This window comes from Lampetra planeri, unplaced genomic scaffold (genome assembly GCF_965212315.1).
Source record: "Lampetra planeri unplaced genomic scaffold, kcLamPlan1.2.h2 scaffold_1633, whole genome shotgun sequence".
Lineage (NCBI taxonomy): Eukaryota > Metazoa > Chordata > Hyperoartia > Petromyzontiformes > Petromyzontidae > Lampetra > Lampetra planeri.
The window spans coordinates 1-12,500 of record NW_027614365.1 but is presented as its reverse complement, the minus strand read 5'-3'; positions in this window follow the sequence as shown (position 1 = coordinate 12,500).

The following is a 12,500-nucleotide window of genomic DNA, read 5'->3' as shown; positions in this document are numbered from 1 at the left end:
CACACACAGTGACACACACACACAGTGACACACACACACACAGTGACACACACACACACACAGTGACACACACACACACAGTGACACACACACAGTGACACACACAGTGACACACACACAGTGACACACACACACACAGTGACACACACACACACAGTGACACACACACAGTGACACACACACACACAGTGACACACACACACACAGTGACACACACACACAGTGACACACACACACAGTGACACACACACACAGTGACACACACACAGTGACACACACACACACAGTGACACACACACAGTGACACACACACACACAGTGACACACACACACACACAGTGACACACACACACACAGTGACACACACAGTGACACACACACACAGTGACACACACACACACACAGTGACACACACACAGTGACACACACACAGTGACACACACACACACAGTGACACACACACACAGTGACACACACACACAGTGACACACACACACAGTGACACACACACAGTGACACACACACACACAGTGACACACACACACACAGTGACACACACACACACAGTGACACACACACACACACAGTGACACACACACACAGTGACACACACACACACACACACAGTGACACACACAGTGACACACACACACACACAGTGACACACACAGTGACACACACACAGTGACACACACACACACACAGTGACACACACACAGTGACACACACACACAGTGACACACACAGTGACACACACACACAGTGACACACACACACACAGTGACACACACACACAGTGACACACACAGTGACACACACAGTGACACACACAGTGACACACACACACAGTGACACACACACACAGTGACACACACACACACAGTGACACACACACATACAGTGACACACACAGTGACACACACAGTGACACACACAGTGACACACACAGTGACACACACACAGTGACACACACACACACACAGTGACACACACACAGTGACACACACACAGTGACACACACACACACAGTGACACACACACACACAGTGACACACACACAGTGACACACACACAGTGACACACACACAGTGACACACACAGTGACACACACACACACACACAGTGACACACACAGTGACACACACACACACAGTGACACACACACACACAGTGACACACACACACACAGTGACACACACACACACAGTGACACACACACACACAGTGACACACACACACACAGTGACACACACACACACAGTGACACACACACACAGTGACACACACACACAGTGACACACACACACAGTGACACACACAGTGACACACACACACAGTGACACACACACAGTGACACACACACACACAGTGACACACACACAGTGACACACACACACAGTGACACACACACACACAGTGACACACACACACACAGTGACACACACACACACAGTGACACACACACAGTGACACACAGTGACACACACACAGTGACACACACACACAGTGACACACACACACACAGTGACACACAGTGACACACACACACAGTGACACACACACACAGTGACACACAGTGACACACACACAGTGACACACACACACACACACAGTGACACACACACACACACAGTGACACACACACACAGTGACACACACAAACACACAGTGACACACACACACACAGTGACACACACACACACACAGTGACACACACAAACACACAGTGACACACACACACACAGTGACACACACACACACAGTGACACACACACACACAGTGACACACACACACACAGTGACACACACACAGTGACACACACACACACAGTGACACACACACAGTGACACACACACACACACACACAGTGACACACACACACACAGTGACACACACACAGTGACACACACACAGTGACACACACACACACAGTGACACACACACACACAGTGACACACACACAGTGACACACACACACACAGTGACACACACACACACAGTGACACACACACACACAGTGACACACACACACAGTGACACACACACAGTGACACACACAGTGACACACACACAGTGACACACACAGTGACACACACACACACAGTGACACACACACAGTGACACACACACAGTGACACACACACAGTGACACACACACACAGTGACACACACACAGTGACACACACACAGTGACACACACACAGTGACACACACACACACAGTGACACACACACAGTGACACACACACACAGTGACACACACACACACAGTGACACACACACACACAGTGACACACACACACACAGTGACACACACACACAGTGACACACACACAGTGACACACACAGTGACACACACACAGTGACACACACAGTGACACACACACACACAGTGACACACACACACACAGTGACACACACACAGTGACACACACAGTGACACACACACAGTGACACACACAGTGACACACACAGTGACACACACACACAGGTTGCGTTGGTTGCGTTGGTTGCGCTGGTTGCGTTGGTTGCGTTGGTTGCGCTGGTTGCGCTGGTTGCGTTGGTTGCGTTGGTTGCGCTGGTTGCGTTGGTTGCGCTGGTTGCGTTGGTTGCGCTGGTTGCGTTGGTTGCGTTGGTTGCGCTGGTTGCGTTGGTTGCGTTGGTTGCGTTGGTTGCGCTGGTTGCGTTGGTTGCGTTGGTTGCGCTGTTGCGCTGGTTGCGCTGGTTGCGTTGGTTGCGCTGGTTGCGTTGGTTGCGTTGGTTGCGTTGGTTGCGCTGGTTGCGTTGGTTGCGCTGGTTGCGTTGGTTGCGCTGGTTGCGTTGGTTGCGTTGGTTGCGCTGGTTGCGCTGGTTGCGCTGGTTGCGCTGGTTGCGTTGGTTGCGTTGGTTGCGCTGGTTGCGCTGGTTGCGCTGGTTGCGTTGGTTGCGTTGGTTGCGTTGGTTGCGTTGGTTGCGTTGGTTGCGTTGGTTGCGCTGGTTGCGTTGGTTGCGCTGGTTGCGCTGGTTGCGCTGGTTGCGTTGGTTGCGCTGGTTGCGTTGGTTGCGCTGGTTGCGTTGGTTGCGCTGGTTGCGTTGGTTGCGTTGGTTGCGCTGGTTGCGCTGTTGCGTTGGTTGCGTTGGTTGCGCTGGTTGCGCTGGTTGCGCTGGTTGCGCTGGTTGCGTTGGTTGCGTTGGTTGCGTTGGTTGCGTTGGTTGCGCTGGTTGCGCTGGTTGCGCTGGTTGCGTTGGTTGCGTTGGTTGCGCTGGTTGCGTTGGTTGCGTTGGTTGCGCTGGTTGCGCTGGTTGCGCTGGTTGCGCTGGTTGCGTTGGTTGCGCTGGTTGCGTTGGTTGCGTTGGTTGCGCTGGTTGCGTTGGTTGCGTTGGTTGCGTTGGTTGCGTTGGTTGCGTTGGTTGCGCTGGTTGCGTTGGTTGCGCTGGTTGCGTTGGTTGCGTTGGTTGCGTTGGTTGCGTTGGTTGCGCTGGTTGCGTTGGTTGCGTTGGTTGCGTGGTTGCGCTGGTTGCGCTGGTTGCGCTGGTTGCGCTGGTTGCGTTGGTTGCGTTGGTTGCGTTGGTTGCGTTGGTTGCGCTGGTTGCGCTGGTTGCGCTGGTTGCGTTGGTTGCGTTGGTTGCGCTGGTTGCGTTGGTTGCGCTGGTTGCGTTGGTTGCGTTGGTTGCGCTGGTTGCGCTGGTTGCGCTGGTTGCGTTGGTTGCGTTGGTTGCGTTGGTTTGCGCTGGTTGCGTTGGTTGCGTTGGTTGCGTTGGTTGCGCTGGTTGCGTTGGTTGCGCTGGTTGCGTTGGTTGCGTTGGTTGCGTTGGTTGCGTTGGTTGCGTTGGTTGCGCTGGTTGCGTTGGTTGCGTTGGTTGCGCTGGTTGCGTTGGTTGCGCTGGTTGCGCTGGTTGCGCTGGTTGCGCTGGTTGCGTTGGTTGCGCTGGTTGCGTTGGTTGCGCTGGTTGCGTTGGTTGCGTTGGTTGCGTTGGTTGCGTTGGTTTGCGTTGGTTGCGTTGGTTGCGTGGTGCGCTGGTTGCGTTGGTTGCGTTGGTTGCGCTGGTTGCGTTGGTTGCGTTGGTTGCGCTGGTTGCGTTGGTTGCGCTGGTTGCGCTGGTTGCGTTGGTTGCGTTGGTTGCGTTGGTTGCGTTGGTTGCGTTGGTTGCGTTGGTTGCGTTGGTTGCGCTGGTTGCGTTGGTTGCGCTGGTTGCGCTGGTTGCGCTGGTTGCGTTGGTTGCGCTGGTTGCGTTGGTTGCGCTGGTTGCGCTGGTTGCGTTGGTTGCGTTGGTTGCGCTGGTTGCGTTGGTTGCGTTGGTTGCGCTGGTTGCGCTGGTTGCGTTGGTTGCGTTGGTTGCGCTGGTTGCGTTGGTTGCGCTGGTTGCGTTGGTTGCGCTGGTTGCGCTGGTTGCGTTGGTTGCGCTGGTTGCGTTGGTTGCGCTGGTTGCGTTGGTTGCGCTGGTTGCGTTGGTTGCGCTGGTTGCGTTGGTTGCGCTGGTTGCGCTGGTTGCGCTGGTTGCGTTGGTTGCGTTGGTTGCGCTGGTTGCGTTGGTTGCGCTGGTTGCGTTGGTTGCGTTGGTTGCGCTGGTTGCGTTGGTTGCGCTGGTTGCGTTGGTTGCGTTGGTTGCGTTGGTTGCGCTGGTTGCGTTGGTTGCGCTGGTTGCGTTGGTTGCGTTGGTTGCGCTGGTTGCGTTGGTTGCGTTGGTTGCGCTGGTTGCGCTGGTTGCGTTGGTTGCGCTGGTTGCGTTGGTTGCGTTGGTTGCGTTGGTTGCGCTGGTTGCGTTGGTTGCGCTGGTTGCGCTGGTTGCGCTGGTTGCGCTGGTTGCGTTGGTTGCGTTGGTTGCGCTGGTTGCGCTGGTTGCGTTGGTTGCGCTGGTTGCGTTGGTTGCGTTGGTTGCGCTGGTTGCGTTGGTTGCGTTGGTTGCGCTGGTTGCGCTGGTTGCGTTGGTTGCGTTGGTTGCGCTGGTTGCGTTGGTTGCGTTGGTTGCGCTGGTTGCGCTGGTTGCGTTGGTTGCGCTGGTTGCGTTGGTTGCGTTGGTTGCGCTGGTTGCGTTGGTTGCGTTGGTTGCGTTGGTTTGCGCTGGTTGCGCTGGTTGCGTTGGTTGCGTTGGTTTGCGCTGGTTGCGTTGGTTGCGTTGGTTGCGCTGGTTGCGTTGGTTGCGTTGGTTGCGCTGGTTGCGCTGGTTGCGCTGGTTGCGTTGGTTGCGTTGGTTGCGCTGGTTGCGTTGGTTGCGCTGGTTGCGTTGGTTGCGTTGGTTGCGCTGGTTGCGTTGGTTGCGCTGGTTGCGTTGGTTGCGTTGGTTGCGCTGGTTGCGCTGGTTGCGTTGGTTTGCGTTGGTTGCGCTGGTTGCGTTGGTTGCGTTGGTTGCGCTGGTTGCGCTGGTTGCGTTGGTTGCGTTGGTTGCGCTGGTTGCGTTGGTTGCGTTGGTTGCGCTGGTTGCGTTGGTTGCGTTGGTTGCGTTGGTTGCGCTGGTTGCGTTGGTTGCGCTGGTTGCGCTGGTTGCGTTGGTTGCGTTGGTTGCGTTGGTTGCGCTGGTTGCGCTGGTTGCGCTGGTTGCGTTGGTTGCGCTGGTTGCGCTGGTTTGCGTTGGTTGCGCTGGTTGCGCTGGTTGCGCTGGTTGCGTTGGTTGCGTTGGTTGCGTTGGTTGCGTTGGTTGCGTTGGTTGCGCTGGTTGCGCTGGTTGCGCTGGTTGCGTTGGTTGCGCTGGTTGCGCTGGTTGCGTTGGTTGCGTTGGTTGCGCTGGTTGCGTTGGTTGCGTTGGTTGCGCTGGTTGCGTTGGTTGCGCTGGTTGCGTTGGTTGCGTTGGTTGCGCTGGTTGCGTTGGTTGCGTTGGTTGCGTTGGTTGCGCTGGTTGCGTTGGTTGCGCTGGTTGCGTTGGTTGCGTTGGTTGCGTTGGTTGCGTTGGTTGCGTTGGTTGCGCTGGTTGCGTTGGTTGCGTTGGTTGCGTTGGTTGCGTTGGTTGAGTTGGTTGCGTTGGTTGCGCTGGTTGCGTTGGTTGCGTTGGTTGCGCTGGTTGCGTTGGTTGCGTTGGTTGCGCTGGTTGCGCTGGTTGCGTTGGTTGCGCTGGTTGCGTTGGTTGCGTTGGTTGCGTTGGTTGCGTTGGTTGCGTTGGTTGCGTTGGTTGCGCTGGTTGCGTTGGTTGCGTTGGTTGCGCTGGTTGCGCTGGTTGCGTTGGTTGCGCTGGTTGCGTTGGTTGCGCTGGTTGCGTTGGTTGCGTTGGTTGCGTTGGTTGCGCTGGTTGCGTTGGTTGCGTTGGTTGCGCTGGTTGCGCTGGTTGCGTTGGTTGCGTTGGTTGCGTTGGTTGCGTTGGTTGCGTTGGTTTGCGCTGGTTGCGTTGGTTGCGTTGGTTGCGGTGCGTGGTTGCGTTGGTTGCGTTGGTTGCGTTGGTTGCGCTGGTTGCGCTGGTTGCGCTGGTTGCGTTGGTTGCGTTGGTTGCGTTGGTTTGCGCTGGTTGCGTTGGTTGCGTTGGTTGCGCTGGTTGCGCTGGTTGCGCTGGTTGCGTTGGTTGCGCTGGTTGCGCTGGTTGCGTTGGTTGCGTTGGTTGCGTTGGTTGCGTTGGTTGCGTTGGTTGCGTTGGTTGCGTTGGTTGCGCTGGTTGCGCTGGTTGCGCTGGTTGCGCTGGTTGCGTTGGTTGCGTTGGTTGCGTTGGTTGCGTTGGTTGCGTTGGTTGCGCTGGTTGCGTTGGTTGCGTTGGTTGCGTTGGTTGCGTTGGTTGCGCTGGTTGCGTTGGTTGCGTTGGTTGCGTTGGTTGCGTTGGTTGCGTTGGTTGCGCTGGTTGCGTTGGTTGCGTTGGTTGCGTTGGTTGCGTTGGTTGCGTTGGTTGCGTTGGTTGCGTTGGTTGCGTTGGTTGCGTTGGTTGCGCTGGTTGCGTTGGTTGCGTTGGTTGCGTTGGTTGCGTTGGTTGCGTTGGTTGCGTTGGTTGCGCTGGTTGCGTTGGTTGCGTTGGTTGCGTTGGTTGCGTTGGTTGCGCTGGTTGCGTTGGTTGCGTTGGTTGCGCTGGTTGCGCTGGTTGCGTTGGTTGCGCTGGTTGCGTTGGTTGCGTTGGTTGCGTTGGTTGCGTTGGTTGCGTTGGTTGCGTTGGTTGCGCTGGTTGCGTTGGTTGCGTTGGTTGCGTTGGTTGCGTTGGTTGCGTTGGTTGCGTTGGTTGCGTTGGTTGCGCTGGTTGCGTTGGTTGCGCTGGTTGCGCTGGTTGCGCTGGTTGCGTTGGTTGCGCTGGTTGCGTTGGTTGCGTTGGTTGCGTTGGTTGCGTTGGTTGCGTTGGGTTGCGTTGGTTGCGTTGGTTTGCGCTGGTTGCGCTGGTTGCGTTGGTTGCGCTGGTTGCGCTGGTTGCGCTGGTTGCGTTGGTTGCGTTGGTTGCGTTGGTTGCGTTGGTTTGCGCTGGTTGCGCTGGTTGCGTTGGTTGCGTTGGTTGCGTTGGTTGCGTTGGTTGCGTTGGTTGCGCTGGTTGCGTTGGTTGCGTTGGTTGCGTTGGTTGCGTTGGTTGCGCTGGTTGCGCTGGTTGCGCTGGTTGCGTTGGTTGCGCTGGTTGCGTTGGTTGCGCTGGTTGCGTTGGTTGCGTTGGTTGCGCTTGGTTGCGTTGGTTGCGTTGGTTGCGCTGGTTGCGTTGGTGCGTTGGTTGCGTTGGTTGCGTTGGTTGCGCTGGTTGCGTTGGTTGCGTTGGTTGCGTTGGTTGCGTGGTTGCGTTGGTTGCGTCGTTGGTTGCGTGGTTGCGCTGGTTGCGTTGGTTGCGTTGGTTGCGCTGGTTGCGTTGGTTGCGTTGGTTGCGCTGGTTGCGTTGGTTGCGTTGGTTGCGCTGGTTGCGTTGTTGCGCTGGTTGCGTTGGTTGCGTCTGGTTGCGCTGGTTGCGTTGGTTGCGTTGGTTGCGTTGGTTGCGTTGGTTGCGCTGGTTGCGTTGGTTGCGCTGGTTGCGTTGGTTGCGCTGGTTGCGCTGGTTGCGCTGGTTGCGTTGGTTGCGCTGGTTGCGTTGGTTGCGTTGGTTGCGCTGGTTGCGTTGGTTGCGTTGGTTGCGCTGGTTGCGCTGGTTGCGTTGGTTGCGTTGGTTGCGTTGTTGCGCTGGTTGCGCTGGTTGCGTTGGTTGCGCTGGTTGCGTTGGTTGCGTTGGGGTTGCGCTGGTTGCGTTGGTTGCGTTGGTTGCGCTGGTTGCGTTGGTTGCGTTGGTTGCGCTGGTTGCGCTTGGTTGCGTTGGTTGCGTTGGTTGCGCTGGTTGCGTTGGTTGCGCTGGTTGCGCTGGTTGCGTTGGTTGCGCTGGTTGCGTTGGTTGAGCGTTGGTTGCGTTGGTTGCGCTGGTTGCGTGGTTGCGCTGGTTGCGTTGGTTGCGTTGGTTGCGTTGGTTGCGTTGGTTGCGCTGGTTGCGTTGGTTGCGCTGGTTGCGTTGGTTGCGTTGGTTTGCGTTGGTTGCGCTGGTTGCGCTGGTTGCGTTGGTTGCGCTGGTTGCGTTGGTTGCGTTGGTTGCGCTGGTTGCGTTGGTTGCGTTGGTTGCGCTGGTTGCGTTGGTTGCGCTGGTTGCGCTGGTTGCGCTGGTTGCGTTGGTTGCGTTGGTTGCGTTGGTTGCGTTGGTTGCGTTGGTTGCGCTGGTTGCGCTGGTTGCGTTGGTTGCGTTGGTTGCGTTGGTTGCGCTGGTTGCGTTGGTTGCGCTGGTTGCGTTGGTTGCGTTGGTTGCGCTGGTTGCGTTGGTTGCGTTGGTTGCGTTGGTTGCGCTGGTTGCGTTGGTTGCGTTGGTTGCGTTGGTTGCGTTGGTTGCGTTGGTTGCGCTGGTTGCGCTGGTTGCGTTGGTTGCGTTGGTTGCGTTGGTTGCGCTGGTTGCGTTGGTTGCGTTGGTTGCGTTGGTTGCGCTGGTTGCGTTGGTTGCGTTGGTTGCGTTGGTTGCGCTGGTTGCGCTGGTTGCGCTGGTTGCGTTGGTTGCGTTGGTTGCGTTGGTTGCGCTGGTTGCGCTGGTTGCGTTGGTTGCGCTGGTTGCGTTGGTTGCGCTGGTTGCGCTGGTTGCGCTGGTTGCGTTGGTTGCGTTGGTTGCGTTGGTTGCGTTGGTTGCGCTGGTTGCGTTGGTTGCGTTGGTTGCGTTGGTTGCGTTGGTTGCGTTGGTTGCGTTGGTTGCGCTGGTTGCGTTGGTTGCGTTGGTTGCGCTGGTTGCGCTGGTTGCGTTGGTTGCGTTGGTTGCGTTGGTTGCGTTGGTTGCGCTGGTTGCGCTGGTTTGCGCTGGTTGCGTTGGTTGCGTTGGTTGCGTTGGTTGCGCTGGTTGCGCTGGTTGCGCTGGTTGCGTTGGTTGCGTTGGTTGCGCTTGGTTGCGCTTGGTTGCGCTTGGTTGCGCTGGTTGCGTTGGTTGCGTTGGTTGCGTTGGTTGCGTTGGTTGCGTCTGGTTGCGTTGGTTGCGTTGGTTGCGTTGGTTGCGCTGGTTGCGTTGGTTGCGCTGGTTGCGTTGGTTGCGTTGGTTGCGTTGGTTGCGCTGGTTGCGTTGGTTGCGCTGGTTGCGCTGGTTGCGTTGGTTGCGTGGTTGCGTTGGTTGCGCTGGTTGCGCTGGTTGCGTTGGTTGCGTTGGTTGCGTTGGTTGCGCTGGTTGCGCTGGTTGCGTTGGTTGCGCTGGTTGCGTTGGTTGCGCTGGTTGCGTTGGTTGCGCTGGTTGCGTTGGTTGCGTTGGTTGCGTTGGTTGCGTTGGTTGCGTTGGTTGCGTTGGTTGCGTTGGTTGCGTTGGTTGCGTTGGTTTGCGCTGGTTGCGTTGGTTGCGCTTGGTTGCGTTGGTTGCGTTGGTTGCGTTGGTTGCGTTGGTTGCGCTGGTTGCGTTGGTTGCGTTGGTTGCGTTGGTTGCGTTGGTTGCGTTGGTTGCGTTGGTTGCGTTGGTTGCGCTGGTTGCGTTGGTTGCGCTGGTTGCGCTGGTTGCGTTGGTTGCGTTGGTTGCGTTGGTTGCGCTGGTTGCGTTGGTTGCGTTGGTTGCGTTGGTTGCGCTGGTTGCGTTGGTTGCGTTGGTTGCGCTGGTTGCGTTGGTTGCGTTGGTTGCGCTGGTTGCGTTGGTTGCGTTGGTTGCGCTGGTTGCGTTGGTTGCGCTGGTTGCGCTGGTTGCGTTGGTTGCGTTGGTTGCGTTGGTTGCGTTGGTTGCGTTGGTTGCGCTGGTTGCGTTGGTTGCGTTGGTTGCGCTGGTTGCGTTGGTTGCGCTGGTTGCGTTGGTTGCGTTGGTTGCGTTGGTTGCGTTGGTTGCGTTGGTTGCGTTGGTTGCGCTGGTTGCGTTGGTTGCGTTGGTTGCGCTGGTTGCGCTGGTTGCGTTGGTTGCGTTGGTTGCGCTGGTTGCGTTGGTTGCGCTGGTTGCGTTGGTTGCGTTGGTTGCGTTGGTTGCGTTGGTTGCGCTGGTTGCGTTGGTTGCGTTGGTTGCGCTGGTTGCGTTGGTTGCGTTGGTTGCGTTGGTTGCGCTGGTTGCGTTGGTTGCGTTGGTTGCGCTGGTTGCGTTGGTTGCGTTGGTTGCGTTGGTTGCGCTGGTTGCGTTGGTTGCGTTGTGGTTGCGCTGGTTGCGCTGGTTGCGTTGGTTGCGTTGGTTGCGCTGGTTGCGCTGGTTGCGCTGGTTGCGCTGGTTGCGCTGGTTGCGTTGGTTGCGCTGGTTGCGTTGGTTGCGTTGGTTGCGTTGGTTGCGCTGGTTGCGTTGGTTGCGTTGGTTGCGCTGGTTGCGCTGGTTGCGTTGGTTGCGTTGGTTGCGCTGGTTGCGCTGGTTGCGCTGGTTGCGCTGGTTGCGCTGGTTGCGTTGGTTGCGCTTGGTTGCGCTGGTTGCGTTGGTTGCGCTGGTTGCGCTGGTTGCGTTGGTTGCGCTGGTTGCGTTGGTTGCGTTGGTTGCGCTGGTTGCGTTGGTTGCGTTGGTTGCGCTGGTTGCGCTGGTTGCGTTGGTTGCGCTGGTTGCGCTGGTTGCGTTGGTTGCGCTGGTTGCGTTGGTTGCGCTGGTTGCGCTGGTTGCGTTGGTTGCGTTGGTTGCGTTGGTTGCGTTGGTTGCGCTGGTTGCGTTGGTTGCGCTGGTTGCGTTGGTTGCGCTGGTTGCGCTGGTTGCGCTGGTTGCGTTGGTTGCGCTGGTTGCGTTGGTTGCGCTGGTTGCGCTGGTTGCGTTGGTTGCGTTGGTTGCGTTGGTTGCGTTGGTTGCGTTGGTTGCGCTTGGTTGCGTTGGTTGCGCTGGTTGCGTTGGTTGCGTTGGTTGCGCTGGTTGCGTTGGTTGCGTGGTTGCGTTGGTTGCGTTGGTTGCGTTGGTTGCGTTGGTTGCGCTGGTTGCGCTGGTTGCGTTGGTTGCGTTGGTTGCGTTGGTTGCGTTGGTTGCGTTGGTTGCGTTGGTTGCGTTGGTTGCGTTGGTTGCGTTGGTTGCGTTGGTTGCGCTGGTTGCGCTGGTTGCGCTGGTTGCGCTGGTTGCGTTGGTTGCGCTGGTTGCGTTGGTTGCGTTGGTTGCGCTGGTTGCGTTGGTTGCGCTGGTTGCGTTGGTTGCGTTGGTTGCGTGGTTGCGTTGGTTGCGTTGGTTGCGTTGGTTGCGCTGGTTGCGTTGGTTGCGTTGGTTGCGTTGGTTGCGCTGGTTGCGTTGGTTGCGTTGGTTGCGCTGGTTGCGTTGGTTGCGTTGGTTGCGTTGGTTGCGTTGGTTGCGCTGGTTGCGTTGGTTGCGTTGGTTGCGTTGGTTGCGTTGGTTGCGTTGGTTGCGCTGGTTGCGTTGGTTGCGCTGGTTGCGTTGGTTGCGTTGGTTGCCGTTGGTTGCGCTGGTTGCGCTGGTTGCGTTGGTTGCGTTGGTTGCGTTGGTTGCGCTGGTTGCGTTGGTTGCGTTGGTTGCGCTGGTTGCGCTGGTTGCGTTGGTTGCGTTGGTTGCGCTGTTGCGTTGGTTGCGCTGGTTGCGCTGGTTGCGTTGGTTGCGTTGGTTGCGCTGGTTGCGCTGGTTGCGTTGGTTGCGTTGGTTGCGCTGGTTGCGTTGGTTTGCGCTGGTTGCGTTGGTTGCGTTGGTTGCGCTGGTTGCGCTGGTTGCGTTGGTTTGCGTTGGTTGCGCTGGTTGCGTTGGTTGCGTTGGTTGCGCTGGTTGCGTTGGTTGCGGGTTGGTGTTGCGTTGGTTGCGTTGGTTGCGTTGGTTGCGTTGGTTGCGCTGGTTGCGTTGGTTGCGCTGGTTGCGTTGGTTGCGCTGGTTGCGTTGGTTGCGTTGGTTGCGCTGGTTGCGCTGGTTGCGTTGGTTGCGTTGGTTGCGTTGGTTGCGCTGGTTGCGCTGGTTGCGTTGGTTGCGTTGGTTGCGCTGGTTGCGTTGGTTGCGTTGGTTTGCGTTGGTTGCGCTTGGTTGCGTTGGTTGCGCTGGTTGCGTCTGGTTGCGCTTGGTTGCGTTGGTTGCGTTGGTTGCCGTTGGTTGCGCTGGTTGCGCTGGTTGCGTTGGTTGCGTTGGTTGCGCTGGTTGCGTTGGTTGCGCTTGGTTGCGTTGGTTGCGTTGGTTGCGTTGGTTGCGCTGGTTGCGCTGGTTGCGTTGGTTGCGTTGGTTGCGTTGGTTGCGTTGGTTGCGCTGGTTGCGCTGGTTGCGTTGGTTGCGTTGGTTGCGCTGGTTGCGTTGGTTGCGTTGGT